This window comes from Corvus hawaiiensis, chromosome 4 (assembly GCF_020740725.1).
Source record: "Corvus hawaiiensis isolate bCorHaw1 chromosome 4, bCorHaw1.pri.cur, whole genome shotgun sequence".
NCBI classification, from domain to species: Eukaryota; Metazoa; Chordata; class Aves; order Passeriformes; family Corvidae; genus Corvus; species Corvus hawaiiensis.
The window spans coordinates 7,932,671-7,958,386 of NC_063216.1; positions in this window are offsets into that span (position 1 = coordinate 7,932,671).

Here is a 25,716-nt window from a genome sequence, read left to right on the forward strand (position 1 = left end):
TCCAAGCATGAAGCTAGCAGAATTGGTTCCAGGGAATACTGGAAGAGAAATAGTAGCAGCACAAGTAGCCGCAGCTTGAACTTTCTGCTTCCGACTGCTAAAGTGAATCCGCAAACAAGCGAGTGCCACGCACGCTTCCTCTTGCAGCCCGGGCCATTCGCACAGCAGCCTGCTGCTCTGCCTTCGTTCTTATGCTCTTCGTAGCAGGTCGCGCTTTCGTTTAGCTGGAGACGAACAGTCATCTGCTTCTCGCCCACAGAGCACGGTGCTGGCAGCGAAAGCCTCCAGGCTGCTGCCTCTGCCCAAACACGCCTGGCCTCTGCACTTTCTCTCTCAGCGCTACGTAGCAGCACATTCGGTCTGCGTGGTAGCCTGAATCTTAACGGAAAGCTTCTCAGCTAAGTCTCGCACAGAGAACAGTTTGAGGTCAACGAGCTTAGCCGGAGCTTACCCTCGACGCGTGGAAACCTGTATTTGCAGCACATCCTAGTGGTAGCCCTCTTTCCTTTCCAGCCTGCACAGCGCCGGCAGACGGCGGTGCTCTCTGCACCTGCCTTCTCACTTGCAAGTACCAGCGCCAAGCTTACAGCCTTGCAGGGAGCGAAGAGGCGGATAGGCGTCTCGCCCAGAAGAAGGTGCCAGGACCAAAAGATGGTCTTCCTTTCTGCTGCTCCTTGCCCGAATTGTGGTGCTGCGTTGAAAGTCTTGCCCAGCGAAAAGCTACTCCAGCAAGTGTTTCTCTCCAAACGCATTTCGCTGAGCGAGAGCTACACGGACAGTTTGCACTCGGTGAAACAGCAAGAAAATGCTTGTCCGTCGAGCTGAAGGAAAATCCCTGCACAGCACACTGTGGCTGCGTGCAGTGTTCACGCTGAAGAGCGGCAAAGCTCCAAGCCATGGCTGGGCTTCACTTCTGTCCAGAGCACAGAAGGCGAAGAACCAAGCAGCTGGGCACCGGGCTCATGTACTCAGGGGAGCCAATTTCAAATGTCCAGCCAAGAGCTGCTTCACAAGCACATGCAGCTGAGAATGCTCTGGCTGCTTCAGAAAGGAAGGCGCAGCCCTTGCACTCCTGGACACAAGCTGGCCAGCAGCAGGTTCCTAAACCTTGCGTGCTGCAGAGTGCATGCAGCTGGAGCACAGCCAGGAGGAGGCGTCCAGAAAGAAGGCGTTCTTCAAGTCCCCCCCTCCTCCAGGCAGCCTTGAAACTGAGCACAACACACTGCGCCTCGGGGAGCTTCTTCTTTCCTCAGATAGATGGACCGTCCCCTTCTTCACTCTCGCAGCTCCCTTGCCCACTTGCAGCAGCTGCTGCCAAAGAAGAAGGCTCCAGGGGTAACAGCCTCTGCTGGGCTGAACCTTCCCCTTGCCTCACGTCAAGCACCAGAAACTGTCCTCTGCACTCTGTTTTTCCCTTCTCCACCGCATCTACCACTGTCATCTCTGCATCTCCAAGCATGAAGCTAGCAGAATTGGTTCCAGGGAATACTGGAAGAGAAATAGGTAGCAGCACAAGTAGCCGCAGCTTGAACTTTCTGCTTCCGACTGCTAAAGTGAATCCGCAAACAAGCGAGTGCCACGCACGCTTCCTCTTGCAGCCCGGGCCATTCGCACAGCAGCCTGCTGCTCTGCCTTCGTTCTTATGCTCTTCGTAGCAGGTCGCGCTTTCGTTTAGCTGGAGACGAACAGTCGTCTGCTTCTCGCCCAGAGAGCACGGTGCTGGCAGCGAAAGCCTCCAGGCTGCTGCCTCTGCCCAAACACGCCTGGCCTCTGCACTTTCTCTCTCAGCGCTAGGTAGCAGCACATTCGGTCTGCGTGGTAGCCTGAATCTTAACGGAAAGCTTCTCAGCTAAGTCTCGCACAGAGAACAGTTTGAGGTCAACGAGCTTAGCCGGAGCTTACCCTCGACGCGTGGAAACCTGTATTTGCAGCACATCCTAGTGGTAGCCCTCTTTCCTTTCCAGCCTGCACAGCGCCGGCAGACGGCGGTGCTCTCTGCACCTGCCTTCTCACTTGCAAGTACCAGCGCCAAGCTTACAGCCTTGCAGGGAGCGAAGAGGCGGATAGGCGTCTCGCCCAGAAGAAGGTGCCAGGACCAAAAGATGGTCTTCCTTTCTGCTGCTCCTTGCCCGAATTGTGGTGCTGCGTTGAAAGTCTTGCCCAGCGAAAAGCTACTCCAGCAAGTGTTTCTCTCCAAACGCATTTCGCTGAGCGAGAGCTACACGGACAGTTTGCACTCGGTGAAACAGCAAGAAAATGCTTGTCCGTCGAGCTGAAGGAAAATCCCTGCACAGCACACTGTGGCTGCGTGCGGTGTTCACGCTGAAGAGCGGCAAAGCTCCAAGCCATGGCTGGGCTTCACTTCTGTCCAGAGCACAGAAGGCGAAGAACCAAGCAGCTGGGCACCGGGCTCATGTACTCAGGGGAGCCAATTTCAAATGTCCAGCCAAGAGCTGCTTCACAAGCACATGCAGCTGAGAATGCTCTGGCTGCTTCAGAAAGGAAGGCGCAGCCCTTGCACTCCTGGACACAAGCTGGCCAGCAGCAGGTTCCTAAACCTTCCGTGCTGCAGAGTGCATGCAGCTGGAGCACAGCCAGGAGGAGGCGTTCAGAAAGAAGGCGTTCTTCAAGTCCCCCCCTCCTCCAGGCAGCCTTGAAACTGAGCACAACACACTGCGCCTCGGGGAGCTTCTTCTTTCCTCAGATAGATGGACCGTCCCCTTCTTCACTCTCGCAGCTCCCTTGCCCACTTGCAGCAGCTGCTGCCAAAGAAAAAGGCTCCAGGGGTAACAGCCTCTGCTGGGCTGAACCTTCCCCTTGCCTCACGTCAAGCACCAGAAACTGTCCTCTGCACTCTGTTTTTCCCTTCTCCACCGCATCTACCACTGTCATCTCTGCATCTCCAAGCATGAAGCTAGCAGAATTGGTTCCAGGGAATACTGGAAGAGAAATAGGTAGCAGCACAAGTAGCCGCAGCTTGAACTTTCTGCTTCCGACTGCTAAAGTGAATCCGCAAACAAGCGAGTGCCACGCACGCTTCCTCTTGCAGCCCGGGCCATTCGCACAGCAGCCTGCTGCTCTGCCTTCGTTCTTATGCTCTTCGTAGCAGGTCGCGCTTTCGTTTAGCTGGAGACGAACAGTCATCTGCTTCTCGCCCAGAGAGCACGGTGCTGGCAGCGAAAGCCTCCAGGCTGCTGCCTCTGCCCAAACACGCCTGGCCTCTGCACTTTCTCTCTCAGCGCTACGTAGCAGCACATTCGGTCTGCGTGGTAGCCTGAATCTTAACGGAAAGCTTCTCAGCTAAGTCTCGCACAGAGAACAGTTTGAGGTCAACGAGCTTAGCCGGAGCTTACCCTCGACGCGTGCAAACCTGTATTTGCAGCACATCCTAGTGGTAGCCCTCTTTCCTTTCCAGCCTGCACAGCGCCGGCAGACGGCGGTGCTCTCTGCACCTGCCTTCTCACTTGCAAGTACCAGCGCCAAGCTTACAGCCTTGCAGGGAGCGAAGAGGCGGATAGGCGTCTCGCCCAGAAGAAGGTGCCAGGACCAAAAGATGGTCTTCCTTTCTCCTGCTCCTTGCCCGAATTGTGGTGCTGCGTTGAAAGTCTTGCCCAGCGAAAAGCTACTCCAGCAAGTGTTTCTCTCCAAACGCATTTCGCTGAGCGAGAGCTACACGGACAGTTTGCACTCGGTGAAACAGCAAGAAAATGCTTGTCCGTCGAGCTGAAGGAAAATCCCTGCACAGCACACTGTGGCTGCGTGCGGTGTTCACGCTGAAGAGCGGCAAAGCTCCAAGCCATGGCTGGGCTTCACTTCTGTCCAGAGCACAGAAGGCGAAGAACCAAGCAGCTGGGCACCGGGCTCATGTACTCAGGGGAGCCAATTTCAAATGTCCAGCCAAGAGCTGCTTCACAAGCACATGCAGCTGAGAATGCTCTGGCTGCTTCAGAAAGGAAGGCGCAGCCCTTGCACTCCTGGACACAAGCTGGCCAGCAGCAGGTTCCTAAACCTTCCGTGCTGCAGAGTGCATGCAGCTGGAGCACAGCCAGGAGGAGGCGTCCAGAAAGAAGGCGTTCTTCAAGTCCCCCCCTCCTCCAGGCAGCCTTGAAACTGAGCACAACACACTGCGCCTCGGGGAGCTTCTTCTTTCCTCAGATAGATGGACCGTCCCCTTCTTCACTCTCGCAGCTCCCTTGCCCACTTGCAGCAGCTGCTGCCAAAGAAGAAGGCTCCAGGGGTAACAGCCTCTGCTGGGCTGAACCTTCCCCTTGCCTCACGTCAAGCACCAGAAACTGTCCTCTGCACTCTGTTTTTCCCTTCTCCACCGCATCTACCACTGTCATCTCTGCATCTCCAAGCATGAAGCTAGCAGAATTGGTTCCAGGGAATACTGGAAGAGAAATAGGTAGCAGCACAAGTAGCCGCAGCTTGAACTTTCTGCTTCCGACTGCTAAAGTGAATCCGCAAACAAGCGAGTGCCACGCACGCTTCCTCTTGCAGCCCGGGCCATTCGCACAGCAGCCTGCTGCTCTGCCTTCGTTCTTATGCTCTTCGTAGCAGGTCGCGCTTTCGTTTAGCTGGAGACGAACAGTCATCTGCTTCTCGCCCACAGAGCACGGTGCTGGCAGCGAAAGCCTCCAGGCTGCTGCCTCTGCCCAAACACGCCTGGCCTCTGCACTTTCTCTCTCAGCGCTAGGTAGCAGCACATTCGGTCTGCGTGGTAGCCTGAATCTTAACGGAAAGCTTCTCAGCTAAGTCTCGCACAGAGAACAGTTTGAGGTCAACGAGCTTAGCCGGAGCTTACCCTCGACGCGTGGAAACCTGTATTTGCAGCACATCCTAGTGGTAGCCCTCTTTCCTTTCCAGCCTGCACAGCGCCGGCAGACGGCGGTGCTCTCTGCACCTGCCTTCTCACTTGCAAGTACCAGCGCCAAGCTTACAGCCTTGCAGGGAGCGAAGAGGCGGATAGGCGTCTCGCCCAGAAGAAGGTGCCAGGACCAAAAGATGGTCTTCCTTTCTGCTGCTCCTTGCCCGAATTGTGGTGCTGCGTTGAAAGTCTTGCCCAGCGAAAAGCTACTCCAGCAAGTGTTTCTCTCCAAACGCATTTCGCTGAGCGAGAGCTACACGGACAGTTTGCACTCGGTGAAACAGCAAGAAAATGCTTGTCCGTCGAGCTGAAGGAAAATCCCTGCACAGCACACTGTGGCTGCGTGCAGTGTTCACGCTGAAGAGCGGCAAAGCTCCAAGCCATGGCTGGGCTTCACTTCTGTCCAGAGCACAGAAGGCGAAGAACCAAGCAGCTGGGCACCGGGCTCATGTACTCAGGGGAGCCAATTTCAAATGTCCAGCCAAGAGCTGCTTCACAAGCACATGCAGCTGAGAATGCTCTGGCTGCTTCAGAAAGGAAGGCGCAGCCCTTGCACTCCTGGACACAAGCTGGCCAGCAGCAGGTTCCTAAACCTTCCGTGCTGCAGAGTGCATGCAGCTGGAGCACAGCCAGGAGGAGGCGTCCAGAAAGAAGGCGTTCTTCAAGTCCCCCCCTCCTCCAGGCAGCCTTGAAACTGAGCACAACACACTGCGCCTCGGGGAGCTTCTTCTTTCCTCAGATAGATGGACCGTCCCCTTCTTCACTCTCGCAGCTCCCTTGCCCACTTGCAGCAGCTGCTGCCAAAGAAGAAGGCTCCAGGGGTAACAGCCTCTGCTGGGCTGAACCTTCCCCTTGCCTCACGTCAAGCACCAGAAACTGTCCTCTGCACTCTGTTTTTCCCTTCTCCACCGCATCTACCACTGTCATCTCTGCATCTCCAAGCATGAAGCTAGCAGAATTGGTTCCAGGGAATACTGGAAGAGAAATAGGTAGCAGCACAAGTAGCCGCAGCTTGAACTTTCTGCTTCCGACTGCTAAAGTGAATCCGCAAACAAGCGAGTGCCACGCACGCTTCCTCTTGCAGCCCGGGCCATTCGCACAGCAGCCTGCTGCTCTGCCTTCGTTCTTATGCTCTTCGTAGCAGGTCGCGCTTTCGTTTAGCTGGAGACGAACAGTCGTCTGCTTCTCGCCCAGAGAGCACGGTGCTGGCAGCGAAAGCCTCCAGGCTGCTGCCTCTGCCCAAACACGCCTGGCCTCTGCACTTTCTCTCTCAGCGCTACGTAGCAGCACATTCGGTCTGCGTGGTAGCCTGAATCTTAACGGAAAGCTTCTCAGCTAAGTCTCGCACAGAGAACAGTTTGAGGTCAACGAGCTTAGCCGGAGCTTACCCTCGACGCGTGGAAACCTGTATTTGCAGCACATCCTAGTGGTAGCCCTCTTTCCTTTCCAGCCTGCACAGCGCCGGCAGACGGCGGTGCTCTCTGCACCTGCCTTCTCACTTGCAAGTACCAGCGCCAAGCTTACAGCCTTGCAGGGAGCGAAGAGGCGGATAGGCGTCTCGCCCAGAAGAAGGTGCCAGGACCAAAAGATGGTCTTCCTTTCTGCTGCTCCTTGCCCGAATTGTGGTGCTGCGTTGAAAGTCTTGCCCAGCGAAAAGCTACTCCAGCAAGTGTTTCTCTCCAAACGCATTTCGCTGAGCGAGAGCTACACGGACAGTTTGCACTCGGTGAAACAGCAAGAAAATGCTTGTCCGTCGAGCTGAAGGAAAATCCCTGCACAGCACACTGTGGCTGCGTGCGGTGTTCACGCTGAAGAGCGGCAAAGCTCCAAGCCATGGCTGGGGCTTCACTTCTGTCCAGAGCACAGAAGGCGAAGAACCAAGCAGCTGGGCACCGGGCTCATGTACTCAGGGGAGCCAATTTCAAATGTCCAGCCAAGAGCTGCTTCACAAGCACATGCAGCTGAGAATGCTCTGGCTGCTTCAGAAAGGAAGGCGCAGCCCTTGCACTCCTGGACACAAGGTGGCCAGCAGCAGGTTCCTAAACCTTCCGTGCTGCAGAGTGCATGCAGCTGGAGCACAGCCAGGAGGAGGCGTCCAGAAAGAAGGCGTTCTTCAAGTCCCCCCCTCCTCCAGGCAGCCTTGAAACTGAGCACAACACACTGCGCCTCGGGGAGCTTCTTCTTTCCTCAGATAGATGGACCGTCCCCTTCTTCACTCTCGCAGCTCCCTTGCCCACTTGCAGCAGCTGCTGCCAAAGAAGAAGGCTCCAGGGGTAACAGCCTCTGCTGGGCTGAACCTTCCCCTTGCCTCACGTCAAGCACCAGAAACTGTCCTCTGCACTCTGTTTTTCCCTTCTCCACCGCATCTACCACTGTCATCTCTGCATCTCCAAGCATGAAGCTAGCAGAATTGGTTCCAGGGAATACTGGAAGAGAAATAGGTAGCAGCACAAGTAGCCGCAGCTTGAACTTTCTGCTTCCGACTGCTAAAGTGAATCCGCAAACAAGCGAGTGCCACGCACGCTTCCTCTTGCAGCCCGGGCCATTCGCACAGCAGCCTGCTGCTCTGCCTCGTTCTTATGCTCTTCGTAGCAGGTCGCGCTTTCGTTTAGCTGGAGACGAACAGTCGTCTGCTTCTCGCCCAGAGAGCACGGTGCTGGCAGCGAAAGCCTCCAGGCTGCTGCCTCTGCCCAAACACGCCTGGCCTCTGCACTTTCTCTCTCAGCGCTAGGTAGCAGCACATTCGGTCTGCGTGGTAGCCTGAATCTTAACGGAAAGCTTCTCAGCTAAGTCTCGCACAGAGAACAGTTTGAGGTCAACGAGCTTAGCCGGAGCTTACCCTCGACGCGTGGAAACCTGTATTTGCAGCACATCCTAGTGGTAGCCCTCTTTCCTTTCCAGCCTGCACAGCGCCGGCAGACGGCGGTGCTCTCTGCACCTGCCTTCTCACTTGCAAGTACCAGCGCCAAGCTTACAGCCTTGCAGGGAGCGAAGAGGCGGATAGGCGTCTCGCCCAGAAGAAGGTGCCAGGACCAAAAGATGGTCTTCCTTTCTGCTGCTCCTTGCCCGAATTGTGGTGCTGCGTTGAAAGTCTTGCCCAGCGAAAAGCTACTCCAGCAAGTGTTTCTCTCCAAACGCATTTCGCTGAGCGAGAGCTACACGGACAGTTTGCACTCGGTGAAACAGCAAGAAAATGCTTGTCCGTCGAGCTGAAGGAAAATCCCTGCACAGCACACTGTGGCTGCGTGCAGTGTTCACGCTGAAGAGCGGCAAAGCTCCAAGCCATGGCTGGGCTTCACTTCTGTCCAGAGCACAGAAGGCGAAGAACCAAGCAGCTGGGCACCGGGCTCATGTACTCAGGGGAGCCAATTTCAAATGTCCAGCCAAGAGCTGCTTCACAAGCACATGCAGCTGAGAATGCTCTGGCTGCTTCAGAAAGGAAGGCGCAGCCCTTGCACTCCTGGACACAAGCTGGCCAGCAGCAGGTTCCTAAACCTTGCGTGCTGCGGAGTGCATGCAGCTGGAGCACAGCAGGAGGAGGCGTCCAGAAAGAAGGCGTTCTTCAAGCCCCCCCCTCCTCCAGGCAGCCTTGAAACTGAGCACAACCAACTGCGCCTCGGGGAGCTTCTTCTTTCCTCAGCTAGATGGACCGTCCCCTTCTTCACTCTCGCAGCTCCCTTGCCCACTTGCAGCAGCTGCTGCCAAAGAAAAAGGCTCCAGGGGTAACAGCCTCTGCTGGGCTGAACCTTCCCCTTGCCTCACGTCAAGCACCAGAAACTGTCCTCTGCACTCTGTTTTTCCCTTCTCCACCGCATCTACCACTGTCATCTCTGCATCTCCAAGCATGAAGCTAGCAGAATTGGTTCCAGGGAATACTGGAAGAGAAATAGGTAGCAGCACAAGTAGCCGCAGCTTGAACTTTCTGCTTCCGACTGCTAAAGTGAATCCGCAAACAAGCGAGTGCCACGCACGCTTCCTCTTGCAGCCCGGGCCATTCGCACAGCAGCCTGCTGCTCTGCCTTCGTTCTTATGCTCTTCGTAGCAGGTCGCGCTTTCGTTTAGCTGGAGACGAACAGTCGTCTGCTTCTCGCCCAGAGAGCACGGTGCTGGCAGCGAAAGCCTCCAGGCTGCTGCCTCTGCCCAAACACGCCTGGCCTCTGCACTTTCTCTCTCAGCGCTAGGTAGCAGCACATTCGGTCTGCGTGGTAGCCTGAATCTTAACGGAAAGCTTCTCAGCTAAGTCTCGCACAGAGAACAGTTTGAGGGTCAACGAGCTTAGCCGGAGCTTACCCTCGACGCGTGGAAACCTGTATTTGCAGCACATCCTAGTGGTAGCCCTCTTTCCTTTCCAGCCTGCACAGCGCCGGCAGACGGCGGTGCTCTCTGCACCTGCCTTCTCACTTGCAAGTACCAGCGCCAAGCTTACAGCCTTGCAGGGAGCGAAGAGGCGGATAGGCGTCTCGCCCAGAAGAAGGTGCCAGGACCAAAAGATGGTCTTCCTTTCTGCTGCTCCTTGCCCGAATTGTGGTGCTGCGTTGAAAGTCTTGCCCAGCGAAAAGCTACTCCAGCAAGTGTTTCTCTCCAAACGCATTTCGCTGAGCGAGAGCTACACGGACAGTTTGCACTCGGTGAAACAGCAAGAAAATGCTTGTCCGTCGAGCTGAAGGAAAATCCCTGCACAGCACACTGTGGCTGCGTGCAGTGTTCACGCTGAAGAGCGGCAAAGCTCCAAGCCATGGCTGGGCTTCACTTCTGTCCAGAGCACAGAAGGCGAAGAACCAAGCAGCTGGGCACCGGGCTCATGTACTCAGGGGAGCCAATTTCAAATGTCCAGCCAAGAGCTGCTTCACAAGCACATGCAGCTGAGAATGCTCTGGCTGCTTCAGAAAGGAAGGCGCAGCCCTTGCACTCCTGGGCACAAGCTGGCCAGCAGCAGGTTCCTAAACCTTGCGTGCTGCAGAGTGCATGCAGCTGGAGCACAGCCAGGAGGAGGCGTCCAGAAAGAAGGCGTTCTTCAAGTCCCCCCCTCCTCCAGGCAGCCTTGAAAACTGAGCACAACACACTGCGCCTCGGGGAGCTTCTTCTTTCCTCAGATAGATGGACCGTCCCCTTCTTCACTCTCGCAGCTCCCTTGCCCACTTGCAGCAGCTGCTGCCAAAGAAGAAGGCTCCAGGGGGTAACAGCCTCTGCTGGGCTGAACCTTCCCCTTGCCTCACGTCAAGCACCAGAAACTGTCCTCTGCACTCTGTTTTTCCCTTCTCCACCGCATCTACCACTGTCATCTCTGCATCTCCAAGCATGAAGCTAGCAGAATTGGTTCCAGGGAATACTGGAAGAGAAATAGTAGCAGCACAAGTAGCCGCAGGTTGAACTTTCTGCTTCCGACTGCTAAAGTGAATCCGCAAACAAGGCGAGTGCCACGCACGCTTCCTCTTGCAGCCCGGGCCATTCGCACAGCAGCCTGCTGCTCTGCCTTCGTTCTTATGCTCTTCGTAGCAGGTCGCGCTTTCGTTTAGCTGGAGACGAACAGTCATCTGCTTCTCGCCCACAGAGCACGGTGCTGGCAGCGAAAGCCTCCAGGCTGCTGCCTCTGCCCAAACACGCCTGGCCTCTGCACTTTCTCTCTCAGCGCTAGGTAGCAGCACATTCGGTCTGCGTGGTAGCCTGAATCTTAACGGAAAGCTTCTCAGCTAAGTCTCGCACAGAGAACAGTTTGAGGTCAACGAGCTTAGCCGGAGCTTACCCTCGACGCGTGCAAACCTGTATTGCAGCACATCCTAGTGGTAGCCCTCTTTCCTTTCCAGCCTGCACAGCGCCGGCAGACGGCGGTGCTCTCTGCACCTGCCTTCTCACTTGCAAGTACCAGCGCCAAGCTTACAGCCTTGCAGGGAGCGAAGAGGCGGATAGGCGTCTCGCCCAGAAGAAGGTGCCAGGACCAAAGATGGTCTTCCTTTCTGCTGCTCCTTGCCCGAATTGTGGTGCTGCGTTGAAAGTCTTGCCCAGCGAAAAGCTACTCCAGCAAGTGTTTCTCTCCAAACGCATTTCGCTGAGCGAGAGCTACACGGACAGTTTGCACTCGGTGAAACAGCAAGAAAATGCTTGTCCGTCGAGCTGAAGGAAAATCCCTGCACAGCACACTGTGGCTGCGTGCAGTGTTCACGCTGAAGAGCGGCAAAGCTCCAAGCCATGGCTGGGCTTCACTTCTGTCCAGAGCACAGAAGGCGAAGAACCAAGCAGCTGGGCACCGGGGCTCATGTACTCAGGGGAGCCAATTTTCAAATGTCCAGCCAAGAGCTGCTTCACAAGCACATGCAGCTGAGAATGCTCTGGCTGCTTCAGAAAGGAAGGCGCAGCCCTTGCACTCCTGGACACAAGCTGGCCAGCAGCAGGTTCCTAAACCTTGCGTGCTGCAGAGTGCATGCAGCTGGAGCACAGCCAGGAGGAGGCGTCCAGAAAGAAGGCGTTCTTCAAGTCCCCCCCTCCTCCAGGCAGCCTTGAAACTGAGCACAACACACTGCGCCTCGGGGAGCTTCTTCTTTCCTCAGATAGATGGACCGTCCCCTTCTTCACTCTCGCAGCTCCCTTGCCCACTTGCAGCAGCTGCTGCCAAGAAGAAGGCTCCAGGGGTAACAGCCTCTGCTGGGGCTGAACCTTCCCCTTGCCTCACGTCAAGCACCAGAAACTGTCCTCTGCACTCTGTTTTTCCCTTCTCCACCGCATCTACCACTGTCATCTCTGCATCTCCAAGCATGAAGCTAGCAGAATTGGTTCCAGGGAATACTGGAAGAGAAATAGGTAGCAGCACAAGTAGCCGCAGCTTGAACTTTCTGCTTCCGACTGCTAAAGTGAATCCGCAAACAAGCGAGTGCCACGCACGCTTCCTCTTGCAGCCCGGGCCATTCGCACAGCAGCCTGCTGCTCTGCCTTCGTTCTTATGCTCTTCGTAGCAGGTCGCGCTTTCGTTTAGCTGGAGACGAACAGTCGTCTGCTTCTCGCCCAGAGAGCACGGTGCTGGCAGCGAAAGCCTCCAGGCTGCTGCCTCTGCCCAAACACGCCTGGCCTCTGCACTTTCTCTCTCAGCGCTACGTAGCAGCACATTCGGTCTGCGTGGTAGCCTGAATCTTAACGGAAAGCTTCTCAGCTAAGTCTCGCACAGAGAACAGTTTGAGGTCAACGAGCTTAGCCGGAGCTTACCCTCGACGCGTGGAAACCTGTATTTGCAGCACATCCTAGTGGTAGCCCTCTTTCCTTTCCAGCCTGCACAGCGCCGGCAGACGGCGGTGCTCTCTGCACCTGCCTTCTCACTTGCAAGTACCAGCGCCAAGCTTACAGCCTTGCAGGGAGCGAAGAGGCGGATAGGCGTCTCGCCCAGAAGAAGGTGCCAGGACCAAAAGATGGTCTTCCTTTCTGCTGCTCCTTGCCCGAATTGTGGTGCTGCGTTGAAAGTCTTGCCCAGCGAAAAGCTACTCCAGCAAGTGTTTCTCTCCAAACGCATTTCGCTGAGCGAGAGCTACACGGACAGTTTGCACTCGGTGAAACAGCAAGAAAATGCTTGTCCGTCGAGCTGAAGGAAAATCCCTGCACAGCACACTGTGGCTGCGTGCAGTGTTCACGCTGAAGAGCGGCAAAGCTCCAAGCCATGGCTGGGCTTCACTTCTGTCCAGAGCACAGAAGGCGAAGAACCAAGCAGCTGGGCACCGGGCTCATGTACTCAGGGGAGCCAATTTCAAATGTCCAGCCAAGAGCTGCTTCACAAGCACATGCAGCTGAGAATGCTCTGGCTGCTTCAGAAAGGAAGGCGCAAGCCCTTGCACTCCTGGACACAAGCTGGCCAGCAGCAGGTTCCTAAACCTTCCGTGCTGCAGAGTGCATGCAGCTGGAGCACAGCCAGGAGGAGGCGTCCAGAAAGAAGGCGTTCTTCAAGTCCCCCCCCTCCTCCAGGCAGCCTTGAAACTGAGCACAACACACTGCGCCTCGGGGAGCTTCTTCTTTCCTCAGATAGATGGACCGTCCCCTTCTTCACTCTCGCAGCTCCCTTGCCCACTTGCAGCAGCCTGCTGCCAAAGAAGAAGGCTCCAGGGGTAACAGCCTCTGCTGGGCTGAACCTTCCCCCTTGCCTCACGTCAAGCACCAGAAACTGTCCTCTGCACTCTGTTTTTCCCTTCTCCACCGCATCTACCACTGTCATCTCTGCATCTCCAAGCATGAAGCTAGCAGAATTGGTTCCAGGGAATACTGGAAGAGAAATAGGTAGCAGCACAAGTAGCCGCAGCTTGAACTTTCTGCTTCCGACTGCTAAAGTGAATCCGCAAACAAGCGAGTGCCACGCACGCTTCCTCTTGCAGCCCGGGCCATTCGCACAGCAGCCTGCTGCTCTGCCTTCGTTCTTATGCTCTTCGTAGCAGGTCGCGCTTTCGTTTAGCTGGAGACGAACAGTCGTCTGCTTCTCGCCCAGAGAGCACGGTGCTGGCAGCGAAAGCCTCCAGGCTGCTGCCTCTGCCCAAACACGCCTGGCCTCTGCACTTTCTCTCTCAGCGCTAGGTAGCAGCACATTCGGTCTGCGTGGTAGCCTGAATCTTAACGGAAAGCTTCTCAGCTAAGTCTCGCACAGAGAACAGTTTGAGGTCAACGAGCTTAGCCGGAGCTTACCCTCGACGCGTGGAAACCTGTATTTGCAGCACATCCTAGTGGTAGCCCTCTTTCCTTTCCAGCCTGCACAGCGCCGGCAGACGGCGGTGCTCTCTGCACCTGCCTTCTCACTTGCAAGTACCAGCGCCAAGCTTACAGCCTTGCAGGGAGCGAAGAGGCGGATAGGCGTCTCGCCCAGAAGAAGGTGCCAGGACCAAAAGATGGTCTTCCTTTCTCCTGCTCCTTGCCCGAATTGTGGTGCTGCGTTGAAAGTCTTGCCCAGCGAAAAGCTACTCCAGCAAGTGTTTCTCTCCAAACGCATTTCGCTGAGCGAGAGCTACACGGACAGTTTGCACTCGGTGAAACAGCAAGAAAATGCTTGTCCGTCGAGCTGAAGGAAAATCCCTGCACAGCACACTGTGGCTGCGTGCGGTGTTCACGCTGAAGAGCGGCAAAGCTCCAAGCCATGGCTGGGCTTCACTTCTGTCCAGAGCACAGAAGGCGAAGAACCAAGCAGCTGGGCACCGGGCTCATGTACTCAGGGGAGCCAATTTCAAATGTCCAGCCAAGAGCTGCTTCACAAGCACATGCAGCTGAGAATGCTCTGGCTGCTTCAGAAAGGAAGGCGCAGCCCTTGCACTCCTGGACACAAGCTGGCCAGCAGCAGGTTCCTAAACCTTCCGTGCTGCAGAGTGCATGCAGCTGGAGCACAGCCAGGAGGAGGCGTCCAGAAAAGAAGGCGTTCTTCAAGTCCCCCCCTCCTCCAGGCAGCCTTGAAACTGAGCACAACACACTGCGCCTCGGGGAGCTTCTTCTTTCCTCAGATAGATGGACCGTCCCCTTCTTCACTCTCGCAGCTCCCTTGCCCACTTGGCAGCAGCTGCTGCCAAAGAAGAAGGCTCCAGGGGTAACAGCCTCTGCTGGGCTGAACCTTCCCCTTGCCTCACGTCAAGCACCAGAAACTGTCCTCTGCACTCTGTTTTTCCCTTCTCCACCGCATCTACCACTGTCATCTCTGCATCTCCAAGCATGAAGCTAGCAGAATTGGTTCCAGGGAATACTGGAAGAGAAATAGGTAGCAGCACAAGTAGCCGCAGCTTGAACTTTCTGCTTCCGACTGCTAAAGTGAATCCGCAAACAAGCGAGTGCCACGCACGCTTCCTCTTGCAGCCCGGGCCATTCGCACAGCAGCCTGCTGCTCTGCCTTCGTTCTTATGCTCTTCGTAGCAGGTCGCGCTTTCGTTTAGCTGGAGACGAACAGTCGTCTGCTTCTCGCCCACAGAGCACGGTGCTGGCAGCGAAAGCCTCCAGGCTGCTGCCTCTGCCCAAACACGCCTGGCCTCTGCACTTTCTCTCTCAGCGCTAGGTAGCAGCACATTCGGTCTGCGTGGTAGCCTGAATCTTAACGGAAAGCTTCTCAGCTAAGTCTCGCACAGAGAACAGTTTGAGGTCAACGAGCTTAGCCGGAGCTTACCCTCGACGCGTGGAAACCTGTATTTGCAGCACATCCTAGTGGTAGCCCTCTTTCCTTTCCAGCCTGCACAGCGCCGGCAGACGGCGGTGCTCTCTGCACCTGCCTTCTCACGTGCAAGTACCAGCGCCAAGCTTACAGCCTTGCAGGGAGCGAAGAGGCGGATAGGCGTCTCGCCCAGAAGAAGGTGCCAGGACCAAAAGATGGTCTTCCTTTCTCCTGCTCCTTGCCCGAATTGTGGTGCTGCGTTGAAAGTCTTGCCCAGCGAAAAGCTACTCCAGCAAGTGTTTTCTCTCCAAACGCATTTCGCTGAGCGAGAGCTACACGGACAGTTTGCACTCGGTGAAACAGCAAGAAAATGCTTGTCCGTCGAGCTGAAGGAAAATCCCTGCACAGCACACTGTGGCTGCGTGCAGTGTTCACGCTGAAGAGCGGCAAAGCTCCAAGCCATGGCTGGGCTTCACTTCTGTCCAGAGCACAGAAGGCGAAGAACCAAGCAGCTGGGCACCGGGCTCATGTACTCAGGGGAGCCAATTTCAAATGTCCAGCCAAGAGCTGCTTCACAAGCACATGCAGCTGAGAATGCTCTGGCTGCTTCAGAAAGGAAGCGCAGCCCTTGCACTCCTGGACACAAGCTGGCCAGCAGCAGGTTCCTAAACCTTGCGTGCTGCAGAGTGCATGCAGCTGGAGCACAGCCAGGAGGAGGCGTCCAGAAAGAAGGCGTTCTTCAAGTCCCCCCCTCCTCCAGGCAGCCTTGAAACTGAGCACAACACACTGCGCCTCGGGGAGCTTCTTCTTTCCTCAGCTAGATGGACCCGTCCCCTTCTTCACTCTCGCAGCTCCCTTGCCCACTTGCAGCAGCTGCTGCCAAAGAAGAAGGCTCCAGGGGTAACAGCCTCTGCTGGGCTGAACCTTCCCCTTGCCTCACGTCAAGCACCAGAAACTGTCCTCTGCACTCTGTTTTCCCTTCTCCCACCGCATCTACCACTGTCATCTCTGCATCTCCAAGCATGAAGCTAGCAGAATTGGTTCCAGGGAATACTGGAAGAGAAATACAAGTAGCCGCAGCTTGAACTTTCTGCTTCCGACTGCTAAAGTGAATCCGCAAACAAGCGAGTGCCACGCACGCTTCCTCTTGCAGCCCGGGCCATTCGCACAGCAGCCTGCTGCTCTGCCTTCGTTCTTATGCTCTTCGTAGCAGGTCGCGCTTTCGTTTAGCTGGAGACGAACAGTCGTCTGCTTCTCGCCCACAGAGCACGGTGCTGGCAGCGAAAGCCTCCAGGCTGCTGCCTCTGCCCAAACACGCCTGGCCTCTGCACTTTCTCTCTCAGCGCTAGGTAGCAGCACATTCGGTCTGCGTGGTAGCCTGAATCTTAACGGAAAGCTTCTCAGCTAAGTCTCGCACAGAGAACAGTTTGAGGTCAACGAGCTTAGCCGGAGCTTACCCTCGACGCGTGGAAACCTGTATTTGCAGCACATCCTAGTGGTAGCCCTCTTTCCTTTCCAGCCTGCACAGCGCCGGCAGACGGCGGTGCTCTCTGCACCTGCCTTCTCACTTGCAAGTACCAGCGCCAAGCTTACAGCCTTGCAGGGAGCGAAGAGGCGGATAGGCGTCTCGCCCAGAAGAAGGTGCCAGGACCAAAAGATGGTCTTCCTTTCTGCTGCTCCTTGCCCGAATTGTGGTGCTGCGTTGAAAGTCTTGCCCAGCGAAAAGCTACTCCAGCAAGTGTTTCTCTCCAAACGCATTTCGCTGAGCGAGAGCTACACGGACAGTTTGCACTCGGTGAAACAGCAAGAAAATGCTTGTCCGTCGAGCTGAAGGAAAATCCCTGCACAGCACACTGTGGCTGCGTGCGGTGTTCACGCTGAAGAGCGGCAAAGCTCCAAGCCATGGCTGGGCTTCACTTCTGTCCAGAGCACAGAAGGCGAAGAACCAAGCAGCTGGGCACCGGGCTCATGTACTCAGGGGAGCCAATTTCAAATGTCCAGCCAAGAGCTGCTTCACAAGCACATGCAGCTGAGAATGCTCTGGCTGCTTCAGAAAGGAAGGCGCAGCCCTTGCACTCCTGGACACAAGGTGGCCAGCAGCAGGTTCCTAAACCTTCCGTGCTGCAGAGTGCATGCAGCTGGAGCACAGCCAGGAGGAGGCGTCCAGAAAGAAGGCGTTCTTCAAGTCCCCCCCTCCTCCAGGCAGCCTTGAAACTGAGCACAACACACTGCGCCTCGGGGAGCTTCTTCTTTCCTCAGATAGATGGACCGTCCCCTTCTTCACTCTCGCAGCTCCCTTGCCCACTTGCAGCAGCTGCTGCCAAAGAAGAAGGCTCCAGGGGTAACAGCCTCTGCTGGGCTGAACCTTCCCCTTGCCTCACGTCAAGCACCAGAAACTGTCCTCTGCACTCTGTTTTTCCCTTCTCCACCGCATCTACCACTGTCATCTCTGCATCTCCAAGCATGAAGCTAGCAGAATTGGTTCCAGGGAATACTGGAAGAGAAATAGGTAGCAGCACAAGTAGCCGCAGGTTGAACTTTCTGCTTCCGACTGCTAAAGTGAATCCGCAAACAAGCGAGTGCCACGCACGCTTCCTCTTGCAGCCCGGGCCATTCGCACAGCAGCCTGCTGCTCTGCCTTCGTTCTTATGCTCTTCGTAGCAGGTCGCGCTTTCGTTTAGCTGGAGACGAACAGTCGTCTGCTTCTCGCCCAGAGAGCACGGTGCTGGCAGCGAAAGCCTCCAGGCTGCTGCCTCTGCCCAAACACGCCTGGCCTCTGCACTTTCTCTCTCAGCGCTAGGTAGCAGCACATTCGGTCTGCGTGGTAGCCTGAATCTTAACGGAAAGCTTCTCAGCTAAGTCTCGCACAGAGAACAGTTTGAGGTCAACGAGCTTAGCCGGAGCTTACCCTCGACGCGTGCAAACCTGTATTTGCAGCACATCCTAGTGGTAGCCCTCTTTCCTTTCCAGCCTGCACAGCGCCGGCAGACGGCGGTGCTCTCTGCACCTGCCTTCTCACTTGCAAGTACCAGCGCCAAGCTTACAGCCTTGCAGGGAGCGAAGAGGCGGATAGGCGTCTCGCCCAGAAGAAGGTGCCAGGACCAAAAGATGGTCTTCCTTTCTGCTGCTCCTTGCCCGAATTGTGGTGCTGCGTTGAAAGTCTTGCCCAGCGAAAAGCTACTCCAGCAAGTGTTTCTCTCCAAACGCATTTCGCTGAGCGAGAGCTACACGGACAGTTTGCACTCGGTGAAACAGCAAGAAAATGCTTGTCCGTCGAGCTGAAGGAAAATCCCTGCACAGCACACTGTGGCTGCGTGCAGTGTTCACGCTGAAGAGCGGCAAAGCTCCAAGCCATGGCTGGGCTTCACTTCTGTCCAGAGCACAGAAGGCGAAGAACCAAGCAGCTGGGCACCGGGCTCATGTACTCAGGGGAGCCAATTTCAAATGTCCAGCCAAGAGCTGCTTCACAAGCACATGCAGCTGAGAATGCTCTGGCTGCTTCAGAAAGGAAGGCGCAGCCCTTGCACTCCTGGACACAAGCTGGCCAGCAGCAGGTTCCTAAACCTTGCGTGCTGCAGAGTGCATGCAGCTGGAGCACAGCCAGGAGGAGGCGTCCAGAAAGAAGGCGTTCTTCAAGCCCCCCCTCCTCCAGGCAGCCTTGAAACTGAGCACAACAAACTGCGCCTCGGGGAGCTTCTTCTTTCCTCAGATAGATGGACCGTCCCCTTCTTCACTCTCGCAGCTCCCTTGCCCACTTGCAGCAGCTGCTGCCAAAGAAAAAGGCTCCAGGGGTAACAGCCTCTGCTGGGCTGAACCTTCCCCTTGCCTCACGTCAAGCACCAGAAACTGTCCTCTGCACTCTGTTTTTCCCTTCTCCACCGCATCTACCACTGTCATCTCTGCATCTCCAAGCATGAAGCTAGCAGAATTGGTTCCAGGGAATACTGGAAGAGAAATAGGTAGCAGCACAAGTAGCCGCAGCTTGAACTTTCTGCTTCCGACTGCTAAAGTGAATCCGCAAACAAGCGAGTGCCACGCACGCTTCCTCTTGCAGCCCGGGCCATTCGCACAGCAGCCTGCTGCTCTGCCTTCGTTCTTATGCTCTTCGTAGCAGGTCGCGCTTTCGTTTAGCTGGAGACGAACAGTCGTCTGCTTCTCGCCCAGAGAGCACGGTGCTGGCAGCGAAAGCCTCCAGGCTGCTGCCTCTGCCCAAACACGCCTGGCCTCTGCACTTTCTCTCTCAGCGCTAGGTAGCAGCACATTCGGTCTGCGTGGTAGCCTGAATCTTAACGGAAAGCTTCTCAGCTAAGTCTCGCACAGAGAACAGTTTGAGGTCAACGAGCTTAGCCGGAGCTTACCCTCGACGCGTGGAAACCTGTATTTGCAGCACATCCTAGTGGTAGCCCTCTTTCCTTTCCAGCCTGCACAGCGCCGGCAGACGGCGGTGCTCTCTGCACCTGCCTTCTCACTTGCAAGTACCAGCGCCAAGCTTACAGCCTTGCAGGGAGCGAAGAGGCGGATAGGCGTCTCGCCCAGAAGAAGGTGCCAGGACCAAAAGATGGTCTTCCTTTCTGCTGCTCCTTGCCCGAATTGTGGTGCTGCGTTGAAAGTCTTGCCCAGCGAAAAGCTACTCCAGCAAGTGTTTCTCTCCAAACGCATTTCGCTGAGCGAGAGCTACACGGACAGTTTGCACTCGGTGAAACAGCAAGAAAATGCTTGTCCGTCGAGCTGAAGGAAAATCCCTGCACAGCACACTGTGGCTGCGTGCAGTGTTCACGCTGAAGAGCGGCAAAGCTCCAAGCCATGGCTGGGCTTCACTTCTGTCCAGAGCACAGAAGGCGAAGAACCAAGCAGCTGGGCACCGGGCTCATGTACTCAGGGGAGCCAATTTCAAATGTCCAGCCAAGAGCTGCTTCACAAGCACATGCAGCTGAGAATGCTCTGGCTGCTTCAGAAAGGAAGGCGCAGCCCTTGCACTCCTGGGCACAAGGTGGCCAGCAGCAGGTTCCTAAACCTTGCGTGCTGCAGAGTGCATGCAGCTGGAGCACAGCCAGGAGGAGGCGTCCAGAAAGAAGGCGTTCTTCAAGCCCCCCCCTCCTCCAGGCAGCCTTGAAACTGAGCACAACAAACTGCGCCTCGGGGAGCTTCTTCTTTCCTCAGATAGATGGACCGTCCCCTTCTTCACTCTCGCAGCTCCCTTGCCCACTTGCAGCAGCTGCTGCCAAAGAAAAAGGCTCCAGGGGTAACAGCCTCTGCTGGGCTGAACCTTCCCCTTGCCTCACGTCAAGCACCAGAAACTGTGCTCTGCACTCTGTTTTTCCCTTCTCCACCGCATCTACCACTGTCATCTCTGCATCTCCAAGCATGAAGCTAGCAGAATTGGTTCCAGGGAATACTGGAAGAGAAATAGGTAGCAGCACAAGTAGCCGCAGCTTGAACTTTCTGCTTCCGACTGCTAAAGTGAATCCGCAAACAAGCGAGTGCCACGCACGCTTCCTCTTGCAGCCTGGGCCATTCGCACAGCAGCCTGCTGCTCTGCCTTCGTTCTTATGCTCTTCGTAGCAGGTCGCGCTTTCGTTTAGCTGGAGACGAACAGTCGTCTGCTTCTCGCCCAGAGAGCACGGTGCTGGCAGCGAAAGCCTCCAGGCTGCTGCCTCTGCCCAAACACGCCTGGCCTCTGCACTTTCTCTCTCAGCGCTAGGTAGCAGCACATTCGGTCTGCGTGGTAGCCTGAATCTTAACGGAAAGCTTCTCAGCTAAGTCTCGCACAGAGAACAGTTTGAGGTCAACGAGCTTAGCCGGAGCTTACCCTCGACGCGTGGAAACCTGTATTTGCAGCACATCCTAGTGGTAGCCCTCTTTCCTTTCCAGCCTGCACAGCGCCGGCAGACGGCGGTGCTCTCTGCACCTGCCTTCTCACTTGCAAGTACCAGCGCCAAGCTTACAGCCTTGCAGGGAGCGAAGAGGCGGATAGGCGTCTCGCCCAGAAGAAGGTGCCAGGACCAAAAGATGGTCTTCCTTTCTCCTGCTCCTTGCCCGAATTGTGGTGCTGTGTTGAAAGTCTTGCCCAGCGAAAAGCTACTCCAGCAAGTGTTTCTCTCCAAACGCATTTCGCTGAGCGAGAGCTACACGGACAGTTTGCACTCGGTGAAACAGCAAGAAAATGCTTGTCCGTCGAGCTGAAGGAAAATCCCTGCACAGCACACTGTGGCTGCGTGCAGTGTTCACGCTGAAGAGCGGCAAAGCTCCAAGCCATGGCTGGGCTTCACTTCTGTCCAGAGCACAGAAGGCGAAGAACCAAGCAGCTGGGCACCGGGCTCATGTACTCAGGGGAGCCAATTTCAAATGTCCAGCCAAGAGCTGCTTCACAAGCACATGCAGCTGAGAATGCTCTGGCTGCTTCAGAAAGGAAGGCGCAGCCCTTGCACTCCTGGGCACAAGCTGGCCAGCAGCAGGTTCCTAAACCTTGCGTGCTGCAGAGTGCATGCAGCTGGAGCACAGCCAGAAGGAGGCGTCCAGAAAGAAGGCGTTCTTCAAGCCCCCCCCTCCTCCAGGCAGCCTTGAAACTGAGCACAACACACTGCGCCTCGGGGAGCTTCTTCTTTCCTCAGATAGATGGACCGTCCCCTTCTTCACTCTCGCAGCTCCCTTGCCCACTTGCAGCAGCTGCTGCCAAAGGAAAAGGCTCCAGGGGTAACAGCCTCTGCTGGGCTGAACCTTCCCCTTGCCTCACGTCAAGCACCAGAAACTGTCCTCTGCACTCTGTTTTTCCCTTCTCCACCGCATCTACCACTGTCATCTCTGCATCTCCAAGCATGAAGCTAGCAGAATTGGTTCCAGGGAATACTGGAAGAGAAATAGGTAGCAGCACAAGTAGCCGCAGCTTGAACTTTCTGCTTCCGACTGCTAAAGTGAATCCGCAAACAAGCGAGTGCCACGCACGCTTCCTCTTGCAGCCCGGGCCATTCGCACAGCAGCCTGCTGCTCTGCCTTCGTTCTTATGCTCTTCGTAGCAGGTCGCGCTTTCGTTTAGCTGGAGACGAACAGTCGTCTGCTTCTCGCCCAGAGAGCACGGTGCTGGCAGCGAAAGCCTCCAGGCTGCTGCCTCTGCCCAAACACGCCTGGCCTCTGCACTTTCTCTCTCAGCGCTAGGTAGCAGCACATTCGGTCTGCGTGGTAGCCTGAATCTTAACGGAAAGCTTCTCAGCTAAGTCTCGCACAGAGAACAGTTTGAGGTCAACGAGCTTAGCCGGAGCTTACCCTCGACGCGTGGAAACCTGTATTTGCAGCACATCCTAGTGGTAGCCCTCTTTCCTTTCCAGCCTGCACAGCGCCGGCAGACGGCGGTGCTCTCTGCACCTGCCTTCTCACTTGCAAGTACCAGCGCCAAGCTTACAGCCTTGCAGGGAGCGAAGAGGCGGATAGGCGTCTCGCCCAGAAGAAGGTGCCAGGACCAAAAGATGGTCTTCCTTTCTGCTGCTCCTTGCCCGAATTGTGGTGCTGCGTTGAAAGTCTTGCCCAGCGAAAAGCTACTCCAGCAAGTGTTTCTCTCCTGACGCATTTCGCTGAGCGAGAGCTACACGGACAGTTTGGACTCGGTGAAACAGCAAGAAAATGCTTGTCCGTCGAGCTGAAGGAAAATCCCTGCACAGCACACTGTGGCTGCGTGCAGTGTTCACGCTGAAGAGCGGCAAAGCTCCAAGCCATGGCTGGGCTTCACTTCTGTCCAGAGCACAGAAGGCGAAGAACCAAGCAGCTGGGCACCGGGCTCATGTACTCAGGGGAGCCAATTTCAAATGTCCAGCCAAGAGCTGCTTCACAAGCACATGCAGCTGAGAATGCTCTGGCTGCTTCAGAAAGGAAGGCGCAGCCCTTGCACTCCTGGACACAAGCTGGCCAGCAGCAGGTTCCTAAACCTTGCGTGCTGCAGAGTGCATGCAGCTGGAGCACAGCCAGGAGGAGGCGTCCAGAAAGAAGGCGTTCTTCAAGTCCCCCCCTCCTCCAGGCAGCCTTGAAACTGAGCACAACACACTGCGCCTCGGGGAGCTTCTTCTTTCCTCAGCTAGATGGACCGTCCCCTTCTTCACTCTCGCAGCTCCCTTGCCCACTTGCAGCAGCTGCTGCCAAAGAAGAAGGCTCCAGGGGTAACAGCCTCTGCTGGGCTGAACCTTCCCCTTGCCTCACGTCAAGCACCAGAAACTGTCCTCTGCACTCTGTTTTTCCCTTCTCCACCGCATCTACCACTGTCATCTCTGCATCTCCAAGCATGAAGCTAGCAGAATTGGTTCCAGGGAATACTGGAAGAGAAATAGGTAGCAGCACAAGTAGCCGCAGCTTGAACTTTCTGCTTCCGACTGCTAAAGTGAATCCGCAAACAAGCGAGTGCCACGCACGCTTCCTCTTGCAGCCCGGGCCATTCGCACAGCAGCCTGCTGCTCTGCCTTCGTTCTTATGCTCTTCGTAGCAGGTCGCGCTTTCGTTTAGCTGGAGACGAACAGTCGTCTGCTTCTCGCCCACAGAGCACGGTGCTGGCAGCGAAAGCCTCCAGGCTGCTGCCTCTGCCCAAACACGCCTGGCCTCTGCACTTTCTCTCTCAGCGCTAGGTAGCAGCACATTCGGTCTGCGTGGTAGCCTGAATCTTAACGGAAAGCTTCTCAGCTAAGTCTCGCACAGAGAACAGTTTGAGGTCAACGAGCTTAGCCGGAGCTTACCCTCGACGCGTGGAAACCTGTATTTGCAGCACATCCTAGTGGTAGCCCTCTTTCCTTTCCAGCCTGCACAGCGCCGGCAGACGGCGGTGCTCTCTGCACCTGCCTTCTCACTTGCAAGTACCAGCGCCAAGCTTACAGCCTTGCAGGGAGCGAAGAGGCGGATAGGCGTCTCGCCCAGAAGAAGGTGCCAGGACCAAAAGATGGTCTTCCTTTCTGCTGCTCCTTGCCCGAATTGTGGTGCTGCGTTGAAAGTCTTGCCCAGCGAAAAGCTACTCCAGCAAGTGTTTCTCTCCAAACGCATTTCGCTGAGCGAGAGCTACACGGACAGTTTGCACTCGGTGAAACAGCAAGAAAATGCTTGTCCGTCGAGCTGAAGGAAAATCCCTGCACAGCACACTGTGGCTGCGTGCGGTGTTCACGCTGAAGAGCGGCAAAGCTCCAAGCCATGGCTGGGCTTCACTTCTGTCCAGAGCACAGAAGGCGAAGAACCAAGCAGCTGGGCACCGGGCTCATGTACTCAGGGGAGCCAATTTCAAATGTCCAGCCAAGAGCTGCTTCACAAGCACATGCAGCTGAGAATGCTCTGGCTGCTTCAGAAAGGAAGGCGCAGCCCTTGCACTCCTGGACACAAGGTGGCCAGCAGCAGGTTCCTAAACCTTCCGTGCTGCAGAGTGCATGCAGCTGGAGCACAGCCAGGAGGAGGCGTCCAGAAAGAAGGCGTTCTTCAAGTCCCCCCCTCCTCCAGGCAGCCTTGAAACTGAGCACAACACACTGCGCCTCGGGGAGCTTCTTCTTTCCTCAGATAGATGGACCGTCCCCTTCTTCACTCTCGCAGCTCCCTTGCCCACTTGCAGCAGCTGCTGCCAAAGAAGAAGGCTCCAGGGGTAACAGCCTCTGCTGGGCTGAACCTTCCCCTTGCCTCACGTCAAGCACCAGAAACTGTCCTCTGCACTCTGTTTTTCCCTTCTCCACCGCATCTACCACTGTCATCTCTGCATCTCCAAGCATGAAGCTAGCAGAATTGGTTCCAGGGAATACTGGAAGAGAAATAGGTAGCAGCACAAGTAGCCGCAGCTTGAACTTTCTGCTTCCGACTGCTAAAGTGAATCCGCAAACAAGCGAGTGCCACGCACGCTTCCTCTTGCAGCCCGGGCCATTCGCACAGCAGCCTGCTGCTCTGCCTTCGTTCTTATGCTCTTCGTAGCAGGTCGCGCTTTCGTTTAGCTGGAGACGAACAGTCGTCTGCTTCTCGCCCAGAGAGCACGGTGCTGGCAGCGAAAGCCTCCAGGCTGCTGCCTCTGCCCAAACACGCCTGGCCTCTGCACTTTCTCTCTCAGCGCTAGGTAGCAGCACATTCGGTCTGCGTGGTAGCCTGAATCTTAACGGAAAGCTTCTCAGCTAAGTCTCGCACAGAGAACAGTTTGAGGTCAACGAGCTTAGCCGGAGCTTACCCTCGACGCGTGCAAACCTGTATTTGCAGCACATCCTAGTGGTAGCCCTCTTTCCTTTCCAGCCTGCACAGCGCCGGCAGACGGCGGTGCTCTCTGCACCTGCCTTCTCACTTGCAAGTACCAGCGCCAAGCTTACAGCCTTGCAGGGAGCGAAGAGGCGGATAGGCGTCTCGCCCAGAAGAAGGTGCCAGGACCAAAAGATGGTCTTCCTTTCTGCTGCTCCTTGCCCGAATTGTGGTGCTGCGTTGAAAGTCTTGCCCAGCGAAAAGCTACTCCAGCAAGTGTTTCTCTCCAAACGCATTTCGCTGAGCGAGAGCTACACGGACAGTTTGCACTCGGTGAAACAGCAAGAAAATGCTTGTCCGTCGAGCTGAAGGAAAATCCCTGCACAGCACACTGTGGCTGCGTGCAGTGTTCACGCTGAAGAGCGGCAAAGCTCCAAGCCATGGCTGGGCTTCACTTCTGTCCAGAGCACAGAAGGCGAAGAACCAAGCAGCTGGGCACCGGGCTCATGTACTCAGGGGAGCCAATTTCAAATGTCCAGCCAAGAGCTGCTTCACAAGCACATGCAGCTGAGAATGCTCTGGCTGCTTCAGAAAG